Source organism: Cryptotermes secundus, unplaced genomic scaffold (genome assembly GCF_002891405.2).
Source record: "Cryptotermes secundus unplaced genomic scaffold, Csec_1.0 scaffold133, whole genome shotgun sequence".
NCBI classification, from domain to species: Eukaryota; Metazoa; Arthropoda; class Insecta; order Blattodea; family Kalotermitidae; genus Cryptotermes; species Cryptotermes secundus.
In genome coordinates, this window is record NW_019718024.1 from 1668516 (window position 1) to 1695893 (window position 27378).

Sequence of the window (27378 nt, forward strand, 5' to 3'; positions counted from 1 at the left end):
TGAGGATGGAAACAGATCCAGTTTCCGAAACGTCGTGTCTTCTATTCTCTAGAATACCGAACGATCGACAAAGTCGGAACACTCTGTAATTCTGAGTGTTCTACACGGTCAGAACCCGTTAGAATCTAATCCCCCGGATGCATCACATGAGGCCTTCAGTACATGCGCAACAAGATGAGGATTCTGGCCTCGGTGAGCACCCGATTTAAGTAATCCTAACTTATATTTGTGGGCCACGCTGTAAGAAAAAAATGTTTCTGAACAATCCGCACTTGTTGAAAGAACTACAAGAAAATATTATGCACGATACTTTTGCTATGTCCCTACAGAAAATTCGACGTTTGTCTAGAAACATATTCTCATGTCGTGAGATATCACCAGAAACAGAGGGTCATCACTTCGAGACTCCTCTGTAAAATAAGCTGAAATACTGCAGAAAAGTGAGCCTGGCTACCGCGGCAGGCGCGTACATGCGAGGAGACACCTGTCTGTCCGTCCGTCCACATCCGCAAAACAAACATACTACACACATGGCAGAAATAGCAGTGTTTAGTGCGATATGACAAAATGGATTAGCTTCAGATGCTATTCAGTACATGCATATTCCTTTATTACGACGGCTGAAGCTCCATTCTGTTAGGCATTCCAATATTTCTGGGGCCCAAGCTGCTGAGGCGCGCTGTAAACTGCACGATAAACCATACACAGCGGCCGTGTGTTTTGGTAGCGATTTATGGATTGTTTTAAATGAAATGGTGATGCTGGTGAAACAGGCGTGGGAAGGGTGTGTGAATTTGTGGCGTGTTTGCGTGTTGCTCTAGTGTTTGTAGTGTTGTTATAGTGAATGTGACCGTAATTCTTTCTAGCCCCCTTCCCTCCTCAGCCCCCCTCTCCATACAGAACATTGTGACAACAAGCTGAAATACCTGAGTGTACACGTTATGTGCCAGGCGGTTCCAACATCAACAGCACAGGTACACTCATGTACAAATTTATCATGGGCGAAATCAAGTTTTGTAAAATTGTCTGCGTTATTTTCCACATCTCCTGTGAATGTCACGGGTCTACAGTAAGAATACGGCGGTAGTAAAGTTGTCCCTGTACTTAACTAATTAAGCATTGCGCCATGAAGGCGTATGGGGGAGTGGATGTGTAGACCCAAGTTTTTTTGACCTCGGAACTAGTTGGAGGCGAGTGGTCAGCTTCACGCCCCAACTGCTTTACCCCCGGGGAAATAACCATCAGTACCCATTGGATAGGAGGTTGTGTGTACCCCAGAGCCCGTATGGACGATATGGAGAAGTGACAATTTTTTACCCCACCGGTAGTCGATCTCCGACCCCTCGGTCGTTTACTCGGTAGCCAGTCGCTATACCGACTGCGCTGCCAAAACTTCACTGTGCAATGTCTGTCTGCCTTCTGTGACTTCGTAAGGCTAACATAGACGAGATCCAGACATTAAGATAAACACCGAACATTTCGTGCATTTAAATAACACCAGTATGTTTATAATGACAATTTCATGTTACGTAAGATGGCATCCTGCTTCAAACATGCAAACGGGAAGTGCTCGCTTGGAATTTGCGTCGTCAAGCCGCTTATTCTCACTTAAGATTTCTCTGCCCTTTCTTATTCAACCCGCTTCCTTCCATGTCCCTTCCAATTCAACAACATTCATCAATGCCCCGCCATCCCATGACATACGTACATTCCAGATACTGACAGCTGCGTAACATTGAAAGCGATTGGGACACCCTCTAGCGAGAAGTTCAGTAAAACTGTCATCGAAGTGAGACATCAAATCTCGCAGAAAACACCTGACTCAAACACACAAAGCATCTACTACGAACTTCAGTTGGAATGTTAACTGTGGTCACCTCCACCTCACATTAAATGGTTACAATTTTCAGAATATTCGTAATAAACAGCTTGTGACAATGCTAATGTGGAGCGGAAAGTCGACTGAGGGAGTGACACGCAGAGTGCAAACGAGGAGCTGATTACCTTGCAGTCTGCTACTTGTGTGCAATTACGGTACGATGCTATTAACTTCAACTGGCTTGTGCTCTCCGTAACCTTGTCGCTTTCTTTACTGCTCTACATTCAAAATGCTAATGGCTCTTGTAACAGACCTGTGAAGAGAAAAGAGTGAAGTTCAAACATTTATCTTACAGTCAGAACAGGCAATACACAAATAACCAACTTCATGTATACACTGTGTGGGCAGAATGCAGAGTTTTAGTATCTTGAAGTCCGTACCTCACAGGAAACACACTCCGTCTCCATAACAACGCCCAACAGGTTAATGTTGTTTAGGGAAATAATCACTGTTTACCGTGACACTCATACGGAACACACAGATACAGTTTTTTTAAACCTCTTTTCAAGACTCATGTTCAAATCTCCGTGTCACTGTCCGCAAGTTTAATGTTGATGAGCGGTGAGGTAATTTTAATGAAATCTGACAAAATGTTATGCCACCAGAAGGTACCCCAAACTTTAAAATTTCATACAATCGTGAATATCAACGTGCCAGGCGCCGGAAGTTGTGAGGATGGAGCGACACTAGCACCACTGCCGAAACGCTGTAACCACAGCAAACAGCAGCAACCACGGTACACACAGCATAGCATAACCGTGGTAGCCGCAATAGTAATCAATAGTAACCATGGTAACAAAAGTAATAGACGCAACTGTGAGAAATGTTCATACGCTACAGCTTGAAATATCTGGAAATGAATACGTAACAGGAATAGCAGGAGCATTCATATGCAACATGTAGAGATGACGTGTATACCTTGCGCATTACGGTTGACTCTGCACCTTCACCTTCCAAGTTTCAAGCTAACTGGCAGATATAAACGCAGCTACGGTTTACTTAGTCACAACTAATTCAAACGCTGTAAACTCATTAATCACAGTCAGTTCAATGAGGGTAAGACATATCAAAGTTAATCCCAGTGCACCTTGAAAGTTACACAGTTAACATAATGAATGAATACATTGGCACGTTAAGCCAAGACAACTGTGTTCTGAGTAACACACAGACGCATAACGCGTATAAACCAGTGATCTGATCGAAACAAATACTGGACAAGCAGCTATCTGAAGTTGAGAAACTACGTGTTAATGAACGCGCACATTTCCTGAGATGGTAGCCTCAGTGACAGACTACAAACACTGCTCATGTCTCGCTTCCAAGATCACTGAAATTAGGGCTGGATTTTATATTCTAGGACAGTGTCTCTCAAACTTCCGGCAACTATGGTCCCATGAAATAGGTGGTCGACGCATGCGCGGACAGCCCAGCTAACATAACATTCACTATAGGCTTTGTTTTATGCGAATTCGAGAAAAATTGCCGTTAGTTACCATAAGCCATATTTATTCTGTCCATCAATTTAAAGCATTTTTGAAAATGATTCATCACATTTTACTATTTAAATTGTTGTATTTATTGCATATATTCAATTTTCATTACACAGAGAAGATTTTTTTTTAAATTTGTTGACCGGTTCATGGCTCTGGGCTTCAAGGCGACCGGTGCGCCGCTTGTTGTGAGGCGCATATGAATTGTACCGACGAATCAGCATGCCTGATTGCCGATAACGTTTGGTATGAATGGAAGTAATTAGCTTGTCGACCGCTTGACGACATTATGTTTCACGGCGAGCAGTGCGATTCATGCGTGAGAGTTCATGATTTGTCGGCTGCAGACAGCAGCTATCAACTCCATTATCCTGTGGGAGCCACTCACACTGAATCAAGCGCTGGCAGATCAGCGCGGACCACGGCAGCTCCAACGCCCACTGGTTCGCGCGCCGTTGACGACAACATACCTTCGACACGCTAGTCGTCTATCACAGTCTAGGAACCATCCGCTGCTAAGCAACGCCTACACGTTTACGTAGAGCTTGATTCTTAGGAAAAAACCAAAGCTGAGTGAAAAGCAAACGTTTCCTCGAATACGTGAGTGAAAGAAATCTTCTTTGGCGGTCCGTCCCGACGTATACGAGTTCAGCTACTGATGCCTGCAGGTCCTCTCTGAATTGTTGCTAGAATGAACGCAAGGACGAGCAACAGACTTCCAACACTGACCACGAACTTACTGAGTCCTCTCCTTTAGGGAGAGGCTGTAACAATGGTGTCCAAGCGATTCCTAACTTGCCGACTCCATCTTCAGGCCTGGATTATTACACGGTGTTCCTAAGCAACACGTTTCCAATTTCTATATAAATATTAATCTGCACACTCATTGATGAGCTGTAGGACCGCGATGTTTCGCAGCGAACATTTAACTTCCACAAGGAATTTTGAGACTTCAGTTGTAGGGCAGATGCACGGGTAGTTATGAGAGTCGAGGTGGGGCACATCTGACTCGAAGTGAACCTCCGTCACCGAAACTTGACGTAAAGTAGAGATGAGTCCAAATGTAAAAATAATAGCGTTTCCTGTTACGTTCTGGGGTTGGGTACGTCATTAAGATCGGCCTGAGCAGACGGTGACATATCTCACAAGAATATGCGTCAAAATGCAGATAACGTAAGCTATTAACTAGTGGCATTCAGTCATTATCAGAGAAGAAATAAGGGCATTTCGCTCTAAAGAAACAACAACGCAGCGCATCACACAAGAATTTGCAAAAAGCTAACACGAAGATCAGCGTGGTCCACTGCAGCACATAACTCCAAACTGATTACAGCTCACGGCATTTTAAATCAATTTCAACTCACTCTTAAAAATGTTAGTTTTACATTGAAACTCAAACCTGACACCAACTTAATTCAATACCCAATTAGTGTACAAGTAAACAATAAGGATACGGAGAGTACAGTCACATTACGGCTCTTGCATGTAATTAACACTCGCACAATGATAGGAAATATTCATATAAGATCATGCGTTAAAATTCAATAATCGTGTATCTAAGAACACATGAAGATGACCCTTTAGAGTCGAAACATGTAGTGTGGTTTAAATTAATAAGCATTTGTTGCGTTGACGGCTGAACGTCTAAAATTAATATTGTACGTGCGGCCTGAAAGCACCAACCTGCCCATCTGCGAAATGCAGCTGTTGGAAACTTATCCAAGGAAACGACTTCTACACAGACTGTTACCACGGATNGACAAATAACACACCTTATTACAATAAGACAACAGACAAATAACACACCTTACTACAATAAAACAGACAAATAACACACCTTACTGCAATAAGACAATAGACAAATAACACACCTTACTACAATAAGACAACAGACATATAACACAACTTACTACAATAAGACAACAGACAAATAACACACCTTACTGCAATAAGACAACAGATAAATAACACACCTTACTGCAATAAGACAAAGAGACAAATAACACACCTTACTACAATAAGACAACAGACAAATAACACACCTTACTACAATAAAACAGACAAATAACACACCTTACTGCAATAAGACAATAGACAAATAACACACCTTACTACAATAAGACAACAGACAAATAACACACCTTACTACAATAAGACAACAGATAAATAACACACCTTACTGCAATAAGACAACAGACAAATAACACACCTTACTACAATAAGACAACAGACATATAACACAACTTACTACAATAAGACAACAGACAAATAACACACATAAACACGTTCAAACGAAACACAGCACACAAACATTAGTAGAAAAGCACAACACCGAGTGTAACTGTAATACTTATGTCAAATAAATCCAATCATCAAATCTAGAATCCGCAATTATTAGTCACGTTAAAACGAATACACGTGATATTATTAGTTGTATTCACGCAACAGGATGCGAAAATACTAGAGTGATACTGAAAGCAATAAGTCACACCCAACTTCTCTACACTATTTGCTCCACTGTTTAGTCTCTCCACAAATTGCAGTGTCAAAATTAGTTCTGCGTAACAAAAGACAAATAATCGCACTGCAAGGCTTATGTATGGACTGAAATTTGCTAAGATCTGGAAGCAAACGGAGGACTATGTCTAACAGAATTAATCCACTGGCGAAATCTTTTACCTCCTCACTAAAAAGATCCATATAGACACTATTACTTCATTTTGGCCGGGCCGGGCCGCTGGTTTCCCACCGCGGCGTCTCGGGTTCGATCCCGGGTCTAGTCAGGTGGAATTTGTAGTGCTAAAAGTTGCGCTGGGGCGGGTGTTCTCCGAGTACTTCGGTTTCCCCTGCCAATTTTCATTCTACTAAATTCTCCATCATAATCACCCGGGGCACGTACAGTCGGCCAATCAGTGGCCGCCTTGCCGAGTGGACCCAGCTGGACACCACCCCCCACTAAAAAAATTACTTCATTATAAATAAATACCACGAACTTCGTGAGACAACACGCCACTCTTGTGTCTTCCACCTCATCAAGCCGACTTTCATACAGTCGCCAGTTGAATGGGAGGAAGAACTACTACTAGGATCAACACTCACAATGCCGCAGAGTTCAATTTTCACTTACATTTATGTAGTACGGCATTCTATCAAAAGATGGCGCAGTGACTCATGTATTGTACGATTATTCTTACAGATACATAAATTTAGAAGATACAACAATTCTTTCAAAGAAACATACGTCTGAAGAAAGGAAAGAGAGAAGAGAAAAGGAAAGTAAGTACTTTAAACATTGGCTTATAACAGAAACATCCTTGTTATGTGGTCATTTCTATTTTATAACATCCTGTAAACATTTGTATTTTGTCTGAAACGAAAGAATTCTTCTCAGGTGTTATTTATACGTTCGGATATGCAGAGGAAACGTTCTGTATTTGATTCTGAGTATTTTATTACAAGTTTAAATTTGTTTTTCAAGTGGCGTATTCTACTCGTAATGACAGGAAACTAAACCAACTTAGCAGGCCTCCATGGTCGTAGCTCGGAGTGCCGAGTGTACATGAAGTGTGTTCTACTGTATTGTCATATGCAGAGCACACACAAACGGACAGAGTCCGTAGCCTCCTTAGCTTTGGCATCCACTCTACGCCAGGTAATCACCACTCAAGAAATTTCCAACATTTTATGGAACCCGAGAGTTCATTACCGTGTTCAGAAGAGCCCTCCACTAGTTCCTATCCCGAGCCAGATGAATTCACTCCATACCACCCCACAATGTTTCTCTAAGATCCATTTTAATAGTATCCTTCCACATACGTCTACGGCTCCGGAGTTGTATCTTTCCGTCTCGCTTTCCCATCAAAATCCTATATAGATTCCTATTCTTCCTCGTGCGTACTACATGCCCGGCCCATACTCTTCTTGACACGACAATTCCAAATATATTTGGCGAAGAGCGCAACTTACGAAGCTCGTTATCGTGCAAATTTCTCCAGTCTCTTAATATTTCGTCCCTTTTCGGTTCAAATATTCCCCTACGCACAGTAAATAATACACGCATTTAATCATTCAAAGCCCAGTGCTCACCTGGTTTAACATATTAAAACTCTGCATTCTGCCCACACAGTGTATTTCTGTGTTCCGTATGATTCTCACAATAAACAGCGATTGTTTCCCTAAACAGCATTAACCGGTTGGGCTTTGTAGCGGAGACGTAATGTGTTTCCTGTGAGGTACGTACTGGATTTTTATATATATTAGAAGAAATTCAATCTTTAAAGGTAATTAGTAGTAGTATTTAACAAACAAAACGCCAACAGTATTACATTACACATATACATAGCCACCAGAAACAAGAACAAACAACAAAAGCCCCAAAAATGACAGAATACAGTCCCATCAGCAATCATACAATTTTAACCAAAGACGAAAACAACCCAATTCCATAATGTGAACTATTTTAATACTGTCACGTATATATGGTACACGTGACGAAAATAACGGGTTCCAGATCGGATGACTGGATTTATTAGCACTTCGGTTACAATTCATCTTAATAAGGTACAACCAAAACAGCGCTATCGCTGATTTACACAATTTCCTGTTCACCGTTGCACAGGAACTAGGATTCTCAGTTTCCACTAGTCGTCTCCTAGCAACGGATCTCAGCACAAAAACTACCATTTCAAATCACAATGAAGCCTTCTTGCCATTTCTTGTTCAATCAACATGGAACCTCGGAACTCAACTTAAATAAATCTCCTGGACTCTTTTACGTGACGGCTTAGTACCCTTCACTCAGGCTTCTCCTGATGCAGGATGCAACAGGACATCCATTGTCCTGGTTAATTTAGAACATACAACATTCATTGTATGAAATGTGTCCTCTACTCTTTGTGTAGTTGTGTTGTGTTTTGTTTGAGCGTGGTGTGTTACTTTTTACTCTTTTACTCTTCTCCAAGTATAATTAGAATGATCAAGTCAAGGAGGACGAGGTGGAAAGGTCATGTAGCACGAATGGGGGAGATAAGGAATGTGTATAGGATATTGGTGGGAAAGCCAGAAGGAAAGAGACCACAGGGAAGACCAAGGCGTAGGTGGGTGGACAATATTAGAATGGATCTTAAGAGAGATAGGATGGGATGGTATGGATTGGATTGATCTGGCTTAGGATAGGGACCAGTGGAGGGCTCTTGTGAACACGGTGATGAACCTTCGGGTTCCATAAAATGCTGGGAAATTCTTGAGTAGCTGCAGAATTGGCGGCTCCTCAAGAAGGGCTCAGCTCCATGAGTGAGTAAGTAAGTAAGTAAGCAAGTGGTGTGTTACTTTATGTGTTGTCTTATTGTAGCATCACTGACACCGGGCAAAAACTCATTTGCTGTTTAAATAAATAATAATATTTCGGAGACTGAGAAAACCGAAATTAACGGCAATGGGAATTCGTTGCGCTGACCACGCGACACCCTCTATTCGCTAAAGTTGGCACTAAATTCGCCGACAAGCGCCGGTCGCTTGTTCGGTATAGTTCGTTTGCGGACTCAAGTCACGGAGTTTTTATTTCTTTGCATTTCGGAGACTGGGACCAGCTCTATCGGTTGGGTCCAACTAATAAAGTTCAATTTGAAGACGGAGACAGAATCTAGTCTCCGAAACGCTGAGAGTTTTAAATGAAAACAGGACGATGAATAATACCCAGAAACACAATAACTGGATAAGTGACTAGTCGAAATCATTCACAAAAGGAATCGTTAAATTGAATTATAACTGGTTACAGCTCCGGCTACTCTCAACCGAAGCATCTTAAGAAAACGAGACATGAAGAGATCTTGTTAGATGGCTACATGACTCATGAACTGGGGAAACGCATTCACAATTGGGCCAAAACAAAACACATACGAAGTGTGGACAGGAAGCCCCTAGACCCTGTACACGGCGCAAATCCCTAGTCAATAACAGCGGATCTACACAAAACCTGGAACGGGCCATTTGTGGTTTTCACATACGCAGAAGCTACTGCCCCTGCAAAACAAAGCAGCACAGCCCCCTTCATCCGTTTCCAGTACTGACAACTATACACACACACATATACCGGCTATTTATATGGGGGCGGTAAAAACAGGGATGAGAAAGGATGTGGAGGGGGGGGGACTGCGGAAAAGAGGAGATCCAGGATTGCAGGCGCAAATTATTAGTTAACGTAAACATGGTACAGTATAGGGTACCTCAGGCACATCTGAGACATGATTCTCTTCAAAAAGACCACTGAACAAAACTTTGGGACACAGGACTTATACCTGATCTATAGCATTCCTCGACACGCCTAAATCTGTACTCCTGATTGGTAAAGTTGTTCCTGTGCTTAACTAATTAAGCACTACGACATTAAAGCGTATGGGGGAGTGGATGTATAGATCCACATTTTCTTACCTCGGCATTAGTTGGGAGTGGTTGGCTTCACGCCCCGGCCGCTTTACCCCCGAAGGAAAAAAACCATTTACGCCATGGATAGGAGACTGGGTGGACCCCAGAGCCGGTCTGGAAGACGTGAAAAAAATTCTTCACCCTAACCTGATTCGAAATCCGAACCCCTCGGTCGTCCACACCGTAGCAAGTCGCTATACCGGCTCACTTGATCTTTTCGAAATAGATCTACAACCGAAATAGGGCCCTAAACAAAAGGCATTGCATGATGTAAGAAGACGTAAATTCACTGTTAAATATGCCTAATTTAACAGCGTAAAATGGGGCCGTCTATATAAAAAATGATATCTACATAGAAATATAGACACTGACGTATCGACTGCCCCACTGTACGCTATTCTACACACACAACAGGATGCATACCATAAAGATACATTTATTTCATTATGTTGAATAATTAATATTATATGAATGAATTTCGGGTTCATTGAGAGGCGGGAAACGTATGGACGAGTTAAGCGACGCTAAGCTTCACAAGGACGAATCTACTGTTCATATTCTTGAAATTACCCATGGAGTTACGTATATATTGTCACTTGTCCGGGGTTCGATGACTAACAGTAACGGGTTCTGGATTAGATGATTGGATTCATTAACACCTTAGGGTCATTCCAAGTGAAATCATCCAGAAAGGTCGCTCACCGTTTTTAAAAAAATTCAAAATTTGTACACTTATTTCTACATATTTTCACACCTCAAAAATTTTTTAAAAAAGTTGTGATCCGCTCGGTTCTCCCGGTACAGCCGTTTTTATAATGCGAAAAAACGCGTTTTCGGCTCAAATGGAGGTTTGCGTTATCTTCTGTATCTCGATAACTATTGCAGCTAGAGACTCCAATGAAAAACCAATTTGTTCCTCATGATATGGACAATAAATCATATTATTACAAGGTTTCACCCAACTCGCTTCCTAGGTCTAATTAAGCTCGAAACTTACCTATCGATTTTGGGAAAAACGCTATTTTTGACCTTCAAAAACCAATGGGAGGGGAAGTATCAGATCTGTGGTTTCTACCCTTTGTTGTTTCCTACATGGGGAATATAATCACATAGGTTGAACCTCGTACCTAGTTTCCAGAATTTTCCACGAGTTTTCAAACTTTGCTCTGGGCCCCAAATCAGCCATATTTAACATCTCATATCTCCGGTGGAGAAGCTCCGAAAATTTTGAAATTCAGAGCAAATAGTGCACTATTCTAGAGCAATTTGAAGTTAAAATTACAACTTTTATATTCAACTACTAGCGAAGTTGTGGGCACTTTGAATTTTACCAAAAAAAAACCCAATACCTCAACAATTGGCTTACCTGCAACCAATAGTATTAGTTCTTTGTGTACTCCGATGAATATTTTCCAGTTTGTTTCAAAGTACACGTAGTTCAGTAAGTGTCCACTATCACGAATTCTTCGAAATCATCGGACTTGGATGTTTTATAACACCTGGCCGTGATTTCCTCCAGATGGACGACCCGGTGTTTTTCTCTTGTGTGGAGCACAGTTTTGCATTTTTGGAACATGCTTTTTAGAACGATTTCATTTCTTGCAACTTCCTCTTTTGGCATAAAAAAGTAAACTATTCCTGGGATATTTTCTGTGCAGAATATTTACAGTTCTAGCGGGCACATGATTTGATTAAAATGAGTTCTTTCAAGATTGGCTTTCGCTGCTTGCCTCTTCGTGGTGCTGCCAATGCCGTCACAGGCATTCTTCCTGTGCGAGGTGGCAAAGAAGTTCCATTCTGCTTCAAGTCCGAAGTCTTCATAGTGATGACATAAATTGGGGAAAAATTTTTTTGTTTTTATATTGGCTTCCAGCGCCATCAGTGAAATAAATAACTTTCCTGACTGAAGGCACATTTTCTTTTATATCGGCGATAAGAAATTTTTGGAACACACAAACTGTGGCTCTATCGTGCTTTACACGATCACTGATTATACACAAGCTTCGGCATTTTCTTACAGTGTCCGCCTTGTAGTAATACACAAAAGGGTTAAGTGCAGCCTGTTGATTTACTCAATGGAAACTTTGAATCAAGTCTTGAACGAGAAACGAACAATTTTCTGCAAAATCTGTAAAATTTAAAATGCCCACAACTTCGCTATTACTTGAATATCAAAGTTGTAATTTTAACTCCAAGTTACTCTAGAATAGCGCATTATTTGCTATGAATTTCAAAATTTTCGAAGCTTCTCCACCGGAGATATTAAATGTTAAATATGGCCGATTTGGGGCCCAGAGCAAAGTTTGAAAACTCGTGGAAAATTCTGGAAACTAGGTACGAGGTTCAACCGATGTGGTTATATTCCCCATGTAGGACACAACAAAGCGTAGAAACCACAAATCTGATACTTTCCCCCTCCCACTGGTTTTTGAAGGTCAAAAATAGCGTTTCACCCAAGATCGATAGGTAAGTTTCGAGCTTAATTAGACCTAGAGGACGTGAGTTGAGTGAAACCTTGTAATGATATGATTTGTTGTCCATATCATGAGAAACAAATTGGTTTTTCATTGGAGTCTCTAGCTTCAATAGTTATCGAGATACAGAAGATAACGCAAACCTCCATTTGAGCCGAAAACGGGTTTTTCCCATTATAAAAACGGCTGTACCGGAAGAACCGAGCGGATCACAATTTTTTAAACATTTTTTTGAGGTGTGAAAATATGTAGAAATAAGTGTACAAATTCTGAATTTTTTAAAAATGGTGAGCGAACTTTCTGGATGATTTCACATGGAATGACCCCTTATAGAATCAACTCGTACTTACAGGCAGTACAACGTTATCGGTGATTTACACAATTTACAGTTCACCGTTACACACGAACTAGGGTTTTCAGTCTTCACTAGTCGTATCCTGGTAACGGTAACAGTCTCACTCTGACCAAATCTTCTGATCATGCACTAAGTCTTCACAGGCTGACTCCTGCCGACAACTCCGTTGTACTGCTTCAGTTCCATTCTTGTACTCTTATGTACTCCTGCAGCTCCCAGCTTCGGAATTCAACTCGTGTTTCTTCGGCACGGATCATGCAGCATCACAGAAAACACAGCCCTCTATTGTTATAGAGTCGTGCTACCATGCATTGCGTATCAAACGGTTTCAGCGCGGCCCTACAGAAAACATATCATTCTCGTCGCGTACTGTTATGGCCAGGTGTTTATTAGTCAGATACCCAGCAATGTATGTACTTTATTGTCGTATACTGTTGTACGCATTACCCAAAAACAAGCTGTTTACCCAGAATGTGCGTCCGCGGGAACGTGTTTATCGAGCCGTTGCTTAGCAGTAGGTCGATACGTCACAGTATGATTCACGTAGTTAGGAAACTCTAAAGGCGCGTCCACATTACTCGTGCTCGTGTGACTCGTTATGCTCGCGAGTAATGTGGACGATATGACAAGTCACGAGGCAAGCAAATTTTAAATTCTAAATTTAAAAACTATAGCTAATTAATTAAAATACGACTACAGCCTATATACACTCGAGTAAATATACGGATCCTCACGCGCCAAAGCCTGGCGAGCAATGAAGTAGTGTGGACGAAGATTTACGAGCACAAGTAAAAGCCAGACGAGTCTCCCGCCGAGCAAAAGCCTGGCGAGCACGAGCACGAATTATGTGGACGTGCCTTAATAAATACACCCAATTCAGTTCCTACACTAACTAGAAATCTTCGCTGTAAGATGGCCTAGTGGAAATTTCTCCGACGTGCAGACACCATTAAAAGTGGGTAGCAACCAAATCCCACCGTTAAGTAGAAGCATACATACAGAATTACCAGGAACTTCATGAACACTTAACGCTGAAGCATGGATCAGCAAATCAGCAAGGAGACATACAAGGAAAGCATCACTGATATCGGAGTCCCACTGCCCAATGATATTTACAGCTTCTAACTAAATCTATGCAACTCATCTAACGCGGAGCAGTGCTAATATCAGTTCTTCGAAATCACATAAAATTTCTGGCGATTCGTCACGTATCCTACGGTCTGTCCACCCCTTGCTTCTAAACAGAAAGAGAGACAATCAAAAAACAGCAAACCAAGTAAGCCGTGAAAATTAACGGCAGAACAACAGCGAAAAAAACACACAACAAATCAACGGGTTTCTCACTCGCTGCATAAGAACACAGAAAACATACAGGAAATATTGCGTTCACCAAGGCGTCAAACTGCAGAATGGATTCCGATTAAATTTCGTACTGAGGACGTAGACTAAAAATTTTACTTCAGTTTCAGACACTTTTCACGCATTCACTTAATATGGTTGTTGGAGACTGGATAGCTGTCTGTGTAGCGATGGGCTAAGGGCAGGATGACTGGAATTTGATTCCCGGCAGAGGAAACAGATTTTTTTTCCCAATGCATATTATCAAGACCGGCTCTGGGGCACACCCAGCCTCCTATACAACAGGTATCGGGAGTAAAGAGGCCGGGGTGCCGAGGTCAAGAATGGTGGAGCTATACATCCACTCCCCCATACGTCTTCGTGACGGAGCGCTTGCTTAATTAATTAAGCACAGGGACAACTTTACCTTTACTTACTTACGGAGCTGAGCCCTTCTTGAGGAGAAGCCAAATCTGCAGCTACTCAAGAATTTACCTCCACTTCATGGAACCCGAAGGTTCATTACCTTGTTCAGTAGAGCCCTTCACTGGTCCCTATCCTGAGCCAGATCAATCCAATCCGTACCATCCCATCCTATATCTCTAAGATCCATTCTAATATTGTCCACCCACCTACGCCTTGGTCTTCCCTGTGGTCTTTTTCCTTCTGGCTTTCCCACCAGTATCATATACTCATTCCTCGTCTCCCCCCATCGTGCTACATGACCTGCCCACCTCATTCTCCTTGACTTGATCATTCTAATTATACTTGGCGACGAGTGCAAGTTATGAAGCTCCTCACTATGTAGTTTCCTCCAATCTCACCTCCAAATATTTTCCTCAACACCCTCAGTCTATGTTCCCCCTTTTACGTTTTACTTTTACTTAATATAATTGTACGTTATTTTTACTGTTTCAGTGTCTTTGGAACACTATGAATGATAATAAGTCTGATAAATCATGTATTATCCTTTAACCTAGTTTAAAGGTATATTTTTTCTATTCGACGATTAAAATTAAAATTTTACGTGATATTTCTATCGGATGTCTCTAGATTGTCACCTTCACGCCCTAGTCGCTTTACATCCGGGAAAAGAACCATCTGATCGAAGGCCCCAGGGCCGGTTCGGACGCTGTTGAGAAAATAAGAATGTCTTCCAGGAAATCGAAGCCCGGCCGACCAGAACCTACCCCATCGCCATACCGACTCCCGCAAGTCAGGTTAATAAAACAACTACAGGACCTCAGATGCCCACAGCGGTGGTTATGAAGAGTTTACAAACATATCAGTTCCAATGCGACAGCTTAAGGTAAAACGAATTCTCAAACTGAGGTCTACACACAGAACTGGAGATTCTGACAGTTGCGACTATGTAATGGCATGCAGTCCGGTCGAAGTTATTGTACAGGACGTTTCGGAGGTCGTAGAAACCAACAAGCAAGAGACACGATTGCAGTTTGCTGGTTGCTTGCTTGGCTTACTCTTCAACGACGAAGATGGACACAGCACGTTCCTCCGAAACGTCGGTAAAATTCTGTCGGACTACACGGCCTTACATCCAAGAATAATGCCGTTTCTGAAACGTTACATCTCTGAATCAAATCAAAGGCAGAGAACGTTCTGGAAACAGAGGCCTACTCTCTCAGAAAAAAGATGGGGGGGGGGGGCAAAATTACAGTAGAAGAGGGGGTGTAAGTGAAAAGTCATGGGAAAAATTACAGACATTTGAGTGCAGAGATAGAAACTTTCGCTATATATTGAGTACTTGATACGACACGGACTCCACAGAAAACGCCACGTCCAACACATCTATGGTTGTGTGTGTATTCATTTCTGCGGCAATTTGTTTACCAAGCCAATGCTTAGTCTTTTGCCTTTTTCAATACGCCCCTTTCTCGACACAATTAAACATAAACTGTTTGCCTTCTTTGAACACAGTGCGTCCAAAATTCTGACGATTAAATCATATCAAAAAGTTCTGAATTTCAGATCTGCTTCCCTTAAACTAATAGGCCTGTACTTCTTCTGTTTGATTGGTATCACCACAAGGAGAACGCGATCTTCGCAGTTGTAGACTAGGAAAACATTCTTAACGTACTGTCACGTGTTCGTGTGTGACTGTAGACGGGATATGGTTTGCTGAACCGATTTATTAATCACACACCATTCGGAGCTACAAGTAATTATAGCCCTATCGCTAATCACCACACTTTACACATTCCCACAGGACCCGCTAAGCCCTTCTTCCAGCCTGCTATGTCATCAGCCGTTCCCTGGCAGCGGTCTCTAACAGTGGAGATTCATCTTCAAGCGCTCATGTTCTACGTTCACAGCCTCCCGTACAAAACTCTCTCAACTGGGCACCGAACAACTGCTAATTCTGAACTACTGTCAGGCTGGCGGCTATCTCACACCGACCTCCAAGTCTTTTCTTCAAAGGCTGACTTGCCATTGTCAACACACAACTAACTGAGTCAAGTCAAAGTCAAAGTCACATTGTGACTGACGGTCAGTCAGTCAGTAAGTCTTGGTTTCGAGCACCATCTGGGGCTTATGACCAGATATTTATTACTGTTCGACAGTTACGGTCTTGTTTTTGTGGGGAGCCTCTCTGACGAGAGGACGGGTCTGTCTTTTGTATATGCTGCTGGCCACTGACAGCGCAGTCTTTCTCGGGTCCAAATCCCTTGGGACTCGCGACCATATTTTACTGTCTCAAATTTGAGACTTCCCTTTTCGTCGCCTCCTACGACTCGCAGGGTCACGGTGGAGGTATTCGAGCCCGTGTCCACACGGGTTTAACCGGGTCGCCCCAGTTGTCTTTAAGATTACTCCTCGGCACGGACCACAAAGAAAACATCCCCTTTCTACTGCTGTGGTTCACCTGTTGCAGCTGCCTAGCAACGGGTTGCATAACACCGTTTCCAACAGTAACTCTATTGTTGCAGAGGCGCGTATACCGCGCTGTTGTCTCGTTTTTTTCGAGGTCTTTGCCTAGTAAAGGGTACCTATGCAGCAGTATAAAAAGGCCAAGGCCTGCAATTCTGTCCTTATGTATGTCAGTAAAACCTTACGAACTAAACAATATGGCAGCGAACACCTGTTATTCTGCCGTTACGTAATCTTACGTTGGCTACAGAGATTAGAGCTTTGACAGCTTCGAAAAGAAACATTAACATGGCAGCACTTAACGAAACTTATGCTTAAGCCATGTGTACTGCGGTAAGTTGGGGGCACGCGGTAGCGTAGTTGGTTGAGGCACTATACTACAAGCCTTAAGGTTGTGAGTTCGAGTTCCGATGAGGTGGGTTTTTTCAATTGACCTAATCCTTCCAGCCGCACTATGGCCATGGGGTCGACTCAGCCTCTAATAGAAATGAGTACCAGGAATCTTACTGGGCGGTAAAGGGCGGCCGGCGCTTAAAGCTGACAACCTTACCGCCATCTTTGAGCCGATTGTCTAGATAATGTGGGACCCTCAACGTCTCACATCCCTATGGGCCTCCACGGCCTGTTACAGGGAGAGCTTTACCTTACTGCGGTATGTTCCACAGTCTTGGAGTACATTTGATATTACAGTGAACTATGAATTCCTTTATTGAGGCTAGCCATGTTTTCTTCTTAGAAATTCGGTTACGACAGATGAGAAACCGCGACATTCACAGAAACTGTTTACTAAAAAATTTACTGTTGAAATTTCAACGGTCTTCGTATTAATGAAACGCAAATTTAAAGGTTGGCTTCCTTGTACTAGGAGAGGAAAACAGTTTAGTTACATTTCCCATCACAGACAACACGATGTCGCTAGTTTGTGCATCGTCACAGCTTCAAATTCGCACTACACACACCACTACGTCATAACCCGACATTCCATTGTCTCTAGGTCTGGCCTCTATCCCGCCAAAATTACATATACATCAACGGCCATGCCAATAAATGTGTCTTTATAAATCACCTTATCATGTGTCATCAGGAACGAATATAACCGTATTCATAGTACAGCATCGTTAAACAACACAGTCACATCGCTGGTTAATAAAGCGGACCCTACAATAGGACACCGCTTTCATATATAGGCCTAACACAAAGAAGAAACCACATCAATTTTAAAATTGTACAGAATTTCTTATGGTACTGTGGCATATCTGCTCAGAGCAAGAACTGTGGAGCCAGAGAAACAGCCGTTGCTAGGTAACATCACGATGCGATGTGCTATGTTGAGACTGGGTAAGCACTTTTCGGCGGATACGAATTGACACAAGAAGTGTATTTTGGGCCGCGGTCCGTGCCGAAGGGTTATAAAAAGGTCAAAGAAGATCGTTTAAGGCAATCCTGTGTGAAGGCTGGATCGAATACCTCCCCCGTAGTCCTGCGAATCGTAGGAGGCGACGAAAAGGGAACCCAGTGCCTGTGGGTATAACCATAACCTCCACGTTCTGGGGAGTCTCGAATTTGAGACAGTAAAATAGTCATGAGTCCCGCGGGACTCCGACCTGAGAATGACTGCGCTGGCGAGGGCCAGCAGCAATTGTAAACGACAGACCAATCCTCTAGTCAGAGAGGATGTTACATATGTACTACGACCGCAAGTGTTCGGTTGGGAAAAAATTAATGGTCGTGAGTCTCAAGGGACTTGTCGCCAAGACGAACTGATTGGCGATAAACCGCCAGTCGTGAAGTGACTTCGACGCCAGCCTGCAGCGGAGGAACTGGGGCATCAGAAACTCTGAGTGCAAATCTGTTGTGACCTGAAAGTCAGCCTGCAAAGGTAAGACTTTTGTGTGCTGCAGTAAAGTGATATCTGGAGCGTGACTATTATAGTTCCTGTGCTAAAATCCGTTGCCAGTGAACGGATAGTGGAGACTGTGAGACTGAAGACACTGGTGTGTGTCAGCGATAGCTCTATAATTAATTTTAGTTACGAGTTGCGTGTATAAGTTCAATAAATCCATAACGACTCCCATAGTAGTGGAACTATGCGCGGTGTTAGAATTGGGACAGATAAGATAAATAATCTTAACAAGTTTTTAGTATATAAATATTTATTATAATTGGCGAACATTTTTAAATACTTTTTAAATTTTACAATGACATAATGGCAAGCAATGAAATAGATTAACGTAAATGGAGCACCTGATGATGGCACTATAGTGCCGAAACACGTTGTGAAATAACAAGTGAAACTGAGTGCACTAAACGCCGGACACTGCATACATATCATGGACGAAAATCAGTGCAACAGGACGCTAAAATACAACAATATGAAAGTGGTTCGTTCATGAGAAAGTGCGATACATACAAACCTAATTACGTTAATTACAATGTCATGATTAGCAAAAATTCTCAGATCAGCAGCAATCAGTGGGTCACAGGTTGAGAAACGCGGCCCCAGAGTGTAAAGGGGCCCATACACGTACGAGTCTGGCTTGGCGAGCTTGATTCGGGAGCCGGGCTCGGATTAATTTCACCACACACACGAGCTGAGGCGGCCCATACACGGACCAGTTTGGCTCATTGGAACCCGAGCCGAGTCGGACTCGCGAGCCAGACTCGTATGTGTATGGGCCCCTTAACACTGTATATTTACGCGGGAACAAGCTTCGAAGATAAACAGGTTGCCCAAAGAATGACGCGGGTTGTCGTTGCAGCACAGTAGTACACTCCTGCCTTGCGGAACACCATGTGACTAACAACCCCCCTCAACCACGTCACATCATTTCTTTGAAGGACAATTCCTCGCTATATAAAAGAACAATGAAGTGAAAATGAAAAATTCTACAGAAGGAAGACGGAAGAAGGGAAGAGATGGGTAAAAAACCTCGCGCAGTTCATCAACTGATGGAAATTGAAGTTTTCTTCTAATAATGAAAAAACGCTGAAGTCTAATTAGCATTAATTCTAAGAGACAGTGAAGCTCAAAATCATTAACCGCTGGCTGTGGTGAAGGTTAGGAGGGGGAGAGCGGGGAGGCAGAGGAAGACTATGTACCACTTCTACTACCGCCAGACGCTTAATTAAAAAGTTTTAATTCGTGGCAGTAAATAAAAACTGTCTCCACGACGAAAACGAAGAAGCAAAAGAGAAAAGAAACGGGGGGGAAAGAAAAACCTGGATTTTTTATTTAAGAATTAAGTTCCTTATCGCAGAGCCTAACTGCACACAGGAGGGCTACATTTTCAATTGCTTTCCGTAAAACAGAGTTGCAATCCTCATCATTACGTCGCCAGATCTAAATTCAGTTCCCCCTCCACAATATCCACTTGCCTTCTGATATCTGAAGATAGCGCTACACAGAAAACAAGAAGTTCTAGGAAGAATCAACCGCCTACTTTCCTTTGATAAGACAGGGACCGCAAAAAAGACAAAAATATTGGTGGGGGAACATACAAACAAGGTGATCTCATAACCTTCCTTGATATGATACGGACCTCAAAGAAAACGAAAGAACTGAGTGTCGCGGACAAACAGACAAGGTGACCTCATACATATCATACATAATGATATCGGAGACACAGACAGACAGCAAGGTGATCTTATTAGCTTCTATTTATTTTTCAAAATAAGGAAAATAGGTTAAAAATGACAATCGATTTTTAAATGCTACAGAATTTCTAAATACAGTATGCATGGTTCACTCCATTATACTGCTGCTATTTAATGTTGTGAATAAAAGAAAGAAGGAATCTTGCCGAAGGAGAGCGCCTGGGGGGTTCTTGGTAATATCATGCGCAAATGCTTCCACCACGCCTTCATTACATTATCATCACCATGACCCAAATATATAATTACTTACTGCTGTAACACAAATGATACTGTCACGTGTTTCAATGACTAAGACGCGGGGTGGATTGGTGAATCGGTTTATTAGATCTTCACTAGATGTAACTTCAATCAGTTCTTACACTCTCAAGATTACTGTAACTACAGGACATGTGACGTCACACACTAAGTCTTCTAACTCTTCATCTGGTCACGCTGCCGTTCCCTTGGACCTTCGGAACTGAAGTGAACTCAATTCCAATTCCGGTATTCTTTCATATCCTCTCGGCACGGACCACACACAGAAAACACAGTTCTAATGCAGCGTAGAGCAGATCACACAGAAAACAAGTCACGTGATATATAACTCGCCAGTCTATTGGCGCGCTGACTTTTGCTTAGTATCGAGCTATAAACATTCATCTTACTGTTGCGTGACCTTAAGCGAGGTGTTTATCGCGCCGTTGCCTAGCTGTACACGTAACAATATAATTGGGATATGAAAACATTGTCAGAACACTTATTAATAAGTAGAAATGGTTCCATCATGTCAATCCGTTTTGCACTTATGGAAAGCACTTTCGTTATCAGCACTGCAAACGCGTTGTAAAATATAAACGCTATGAAGATCTGTAAACAATAATGGTTTCATACTACAAGAATATCCTTGAACTTTTGGAAACTAGAAACTGTAGACAAGATCCAAGTTTGTGACGATGGCACATTTGTACAAATATTATGTTTTTGAACATTATCCATCGTTTTGTCTTTATCTAGAAACCGTCCTGTTTATTTTTCAAAACAACGTTTCAGATATCGGATTCTCTCTACGTTTTCAGGTAGTCCCTATCTCCGGAGATATTTGTACAGAAACTGTAAAATGAACAGCAAGAATGGGGGATTACGTAGCATAGCGTTTAAGAACATACAGTCGAAATCTCGTTTAAGTTCATATTATGTTAAATACATGTTTACAATTCCAGAAACAGAAGGCATCTTCTAGATCCTGTATGACGCAGATGCAGCTGAGGTTGCGGACTAAACATGTCAGATGCAATATCACCAGAAACACGTGACCGTGATGTTTAGAAACAAAGGGTTAGTACAGAGGGAAATGTGTATTCATTACTAGCTTCATGCACGTTCGGAACCGGAAGAACAATACATCTGCTCCTTTACAGGTAGCTTACATGGAGTCCGCTAGCACTGCAAAAGATTAAAAACCGTTAGAGCAGGGCAGTCATATGTTGTTGAATGGCAGTATTATACTTGGGGAAAGGGCCGCAGGGTGCGCGCGACACTAACTGGAACTAAAGCATACACATTTACACATGAACACCCTCTGGTAATGCTATAGGTAGGTGAATGGCGCAAAGGGCTGGGGGTGAGGATTCAGCTGTGACATACGGAGCACCCTCACAAGAGGGGATGGAATACAGAACGTATATGCTGCGAATGTGCTCTGTGCAAGACCGAAAACGACAGTGTACTGATAATCATGGACGATAATTCATAATTATTAAGTATTATCGCCCATGAACAAGGAAATGTGAAAGATACAAGCAATTAAATACAAACTTACTTCAATATACTGGAACTCGGGAAATGATTCGCTGAAGCGAACTGGATGGAGGGACACAGCAGTTAAATTATGTCTCATTCCAGATAAAATAATCCCCTGCTTAAAAAATACATCTCAGAAAGAAAAAATTATATAGCTGAAGGAGTTTCAAGTTCTGATACAATAAATGATAATTATGCTGTGTAAGTTCAAAAATATCCGACTCGCTAATTGAGGAGGTGGCTGCAGAGTATGTCAGTACATCTATACTAACTGAGGAGGTGGCTGCAGAGTATGTCAGTATATTTATACTAATTGAGGAGGTGGATGGAGAGTATGTCAGTATATATATACTAACTGAGGAGGTGACTGACGAGTATGTCAGTATATCTATACTAATTGAGGTGGTGGTTGGAGAGTATGTCAGTATATATATATACTAATTGAGGTGACTGACGAGTATGTCAATATATCTATATTAATTGAGGTGGTGACTGGAGAGTATGTCAGTATATCTATACTAGTTGAGAAGGTGGCTGGAGAGTATGTCGGTATATCTATACTAGTTGAGGAGGTGACTGACGAGTATGTCAGTATATCTATACTAGTTGAGGTGGCTGGAGAGTATGTCGGTATATCTATACTAATTGAGGAGGTGACTGACGAGTATGTCAGTACATATATACTATCTGAGGAGGTGGCTGGAGAGTATGTCAGTACATATATACTATCTGAGGAGGTGGCTGGAGAGTATGTCGGTACATCTATACTATTTGAGGTGGCTGGAGAGTACGCAGCATTTCTACGCTAATATAGGAGGTGGCTGGAGAGTATGTCAGTGTTTCTACGTGTTTTATTAACAAAGACAACTTACGACAAAGAAATAATTGTGCCGAGCACACCGCTGAAGATGTTCGTAAATCTTGCTGGAGAGGGAGATACTTGCATGCTTGAGTGTTACCTTCTGGCACATAGAGCCGCACAGTCAGCTGAAAGTCAACCGACATTTCCACTATGCTTGCCACCTGCCTTCGCGATGATAACTTGAACGGTTTAGTCTTCTACACTGAAGACGGAGGCGACATATTCGTTCGAAACGTCGGCTGACTTTCAACAAACTACACGGCGTTATACCCAAGAAGACACAACTCTTCATAACCTCCGTTGTGAGAACTTCTGATGCTACACTGCCCACTTTATCTTCGAAAATAAAGAACAGACCAAATTTCATACACGGTTGTAGGTGCAAAGTCTCGTTCTGAAAATGTTTATTACAACTCGAGTCGATGGTTTATGTTGTCTGTTCTACATACCCTGCCTTCCGTTGGTTGTGGTGTCCGCAAACACGGAGTAACTCTATCGATTGGGCCCAACTGAATATGCTTTTACCTGAGAATGGAGGAAAAGTTCCGTTCCCGAGACGTTTTACATAAAATATGAGGATAATGTTCGCAGAAAAAAGTTCTAATAAAGATATTCAAGCAAGACACACAGGCCTACGCCGTGTTACATTGTTGCTAAAGACTCTTAATATCAACAAAATGGACGAACAATTAAGCCTACTAATGGCTTTTATAAACGTGAGCTCACGATTTTAATGTAAATGTTTTGAGTTCAAATAACAATAAATACTAATTTGTTTTTCACTCTAATAGGTGATCACCCCCTGGCCAAATAGGTTACCTGGATTGTGCAAAATGCGCTCCAGTCACATGCAGAAACATAAGCAAGTCTCCATGTGAAGTGTCATTATCTCTCCCTGCCTCCTTCAATCATACAAATACATCGACAAACTTGTGTAAACAATACCAAATTTCATAAAATTCGGTTAGCATTTCCCAAGGTGCTCCATGCGCATCGAAAGGCTGTGAACGCGCACGAAAAGCGAGTTGTCCCTATGCTTAACTACGGACTGCACCATGAATACAAAGGATTGAGTGGAGGCATATATTTTTCTTTTTGCTAGTGGGGTGGGACTAAATCCCTTGTACTGTGGCCACTTCTGGCCTATTGTGATAGCCCCAGATGATAGGTGAGGGTGATTGTGGAGCAATTGGTGGAATGGAGAGTGGCAGGGGAAACCGANGCCCCAGAGCCGGTTTTGACGCTGCGAACAGAAAAATCGAAGTCCCTATCACGACTTGACTCAGAATTTCTCGGTCTCACAGTCCGTAGCCCAGTCACATTGCCGACCCAGCTACCGGCTCGTAATAATAATAATAATAATAATAATAATAATAATAATAATAATTTTATTATGCTTTTGTTCCTTGGGGTTCAGTTGGCACTTCTGCTAATATTTGACCTACTGTACCAGCCCCGGATAACAGGTCGATTAAAGAATATGGAGCAGTCAATGAAAGGAGAACTGGCAGGGGAAACAAGTGCTCGAAGAAAACCTGTCCCAGTGTCACTCTGTCCACCACAAATCCCACATGACCCCGACCTGAGATGGAACACGGCCCAGTCATGATAACTACTGAATGGTTTCTTAGCGTTAAAACAAAGGTGACCTGAGTCAATGCCACGCATCCGCAAACTGTGACGTCAGTCTGCAGTCGCAGCAAAGTCGCTCAAGAAACGCAGGCAGGTGTATAACTGTTCCTCCATTCGAAGCAATCGGCCTATAACCTTATTCGGGTAAAGCTGGAAGCAGACACCTCCCACAGTCCTGCGTCGGCGTCACTACTTGCTAACAGCTGAAACAAGGTCCACAAGGAACGACGTCATCCTGACGTCACATACGAAAGCAGACACCGGCACGTGACAGCCTCATACCTTGCTTCCTTCAGGTTCAAAAGACAATTGTGTAACTGCCGCCATGTCCAAGACACGCGCCTAGGCCTACCTCCATGAACCTACTGCTGATTTACCCACTCCAAATCTCTTCAGTCTATCTGCACTTGTCATTATTTGGTGACAGCCCAATTGTCTTCACTGACGTTTCCTGGTACCGAATCTTAGCTTCTCTTGTCCGCTGGTTAAGGGGGCCCATACACGTACGAGTCCGACTCGGCTCGGGTTCCAATGAGCCAAACTCGTCCGTGTGTGGGTCGCCACGCTCATACGTGTGTGGTGAAATTAATCCGAGCCGGATTCGCTAGCCAGACTCGTACGTGTATGGGCCGCCCAACACTCCGCAGCTGAACTCAATTAATGAACTGAACTCCCACTATTGATCGCCTCTCGCTATACAGACTCAAGTCGGACTTCACAGAAAACACGAGTCACGTATCAGAGTGCGTGTTCATTGGCCCGTTACCCACACAAACAACTCTTCTGTTGTCAAACTGCGTCTTTATCGGCCCGTTGCCTAGCACTGGGCATGGCGCAATCACATAAAGAACACTTCTTACAATCTTTTTATATTGTTGCGTGTGCGTATTTCGGGCGTTGCCTAGAAACGGATCTACATGTCACAATATGTACAATTCAGTAAGCACTCTTTGTTACGAGCTAAGATACGCCTGCCAACTACTGTCTACAGACTGGACGGCGGTAGTTTGACTCCCGGTAGGGCAGGTACTACGTCAAGACCCGTCAAGGAGGTCAATTCGTAATCAAATGGATACCATGGAGTTTTCTCTGTAACAATAAGGCGGTTGGAACGTCAACTTGACGATTCACATGCACACAGTTCCAAGGCATGCCTTTATTTATTTATTTATTTACCTTAAAAACGTCAGTTGATCTAACTCCATAACGTACAGCGGTAAGATGATTTCTTTTATATTCTTGGGGTGGGGTGAGACTGGGTCCCTTGATACTTACGTAGCAAGCAACCCCATTACACCAACCCTGAATGACAGATGAAAAACGGAACATTTGGTAAAACGAAAATTTGCAGGGGAAACCTAAGTAATGGGAGAAAACCCACTGCCACATATTTTTTTCCTTGGCACTACAGCCCCAGTGGGCCTAGGCCTACCTCCATGAACTTCTCCGTTCACTTCGGTTTGTCTAGATCTTACACATTCGGTAGGACTCCTTGGGCGGGTGATCAGCTCGTCGCAAGGCCTCTACCTGTACACAAACACAGATAAACCCACACACACAAACTAAACATCCATGCCCAGAGTGGGATTCGAACCCACCATCCCGGTTTCCAAGCGAGCGAAGACAGTACATGCCTTAGACCGCTCAGCTACCGTGACCGGCATAACTGCCACATTAGTCACCATCAATTCCACATTAATTGACCTGGGACTGAACACGGGTCGCCGCGGTTTAACCGCCTCAGCTATGGGACTCTCCGATGGGACGGTGAAATGGCCAAGAGCCGTTGTGGCAAAAAGTTTAAACACTGTCCCTACATTTGCCTGGAGGGGTTGAGGAAATCCATGAATGACCTAGTCTCATGGCCGAGATCTGAACCTGGGACTTAGAGAACACGAAGCACAGCATCACACACCCTCCCCTTCAGTACAGAGCTATGCTGTCGTGGCGTGGTGACACAGAAACAAGCACATATCAAGGCCGAGGAGGCAACTGCGTGACGTCAGTTCACTGCTGGCCAGAAGGACTGCTGTTTCAGGAGCCTTCTGCTGTTATTCAAGAGCGCACACGCACACGGTGAGCTGATCCTATAAGCGATTGTGAACGCTGGTCTGCCCATGTTATTGCAGAGGTACCTGGAGAAGGCCACTCTCTCGCAGTCCCCAACTGTACCTAAAGCTGCTATTATTGTTATTCGTATAGGGACTGGGCAGGGCGGGGGGCTGAAATAAAGCATAGTGTATGTGCGTGTGGTGGGAAGCTTCCATACGGGCGCGTGTCTGGTTGAGATTGCAGCCTCATTGTTAGATGGGATAGGGGCTGTCTGAATGGACGCACGGTTGGTTCTGCGCGTGCGCACTACGCCGCCACGGATCCTGCTTCAGACGTTCAGTGCAACATTTGGTATTCTATTTTGTTCCTAAGGCATTACTTGCGCCTTGTGGGTCCTATAAAGCCTTCCGAGTATGCGCACTGTCTACGTCAACAAAATTCTCGAAATCTGTACTAAATCGTTCCATAAAAATGTAATTTACCTATAAAAACAATAAAAAAATCTGTGGCCTGTAGTCCACAAGCGACCTATACCGACCGAGCGACCGCCG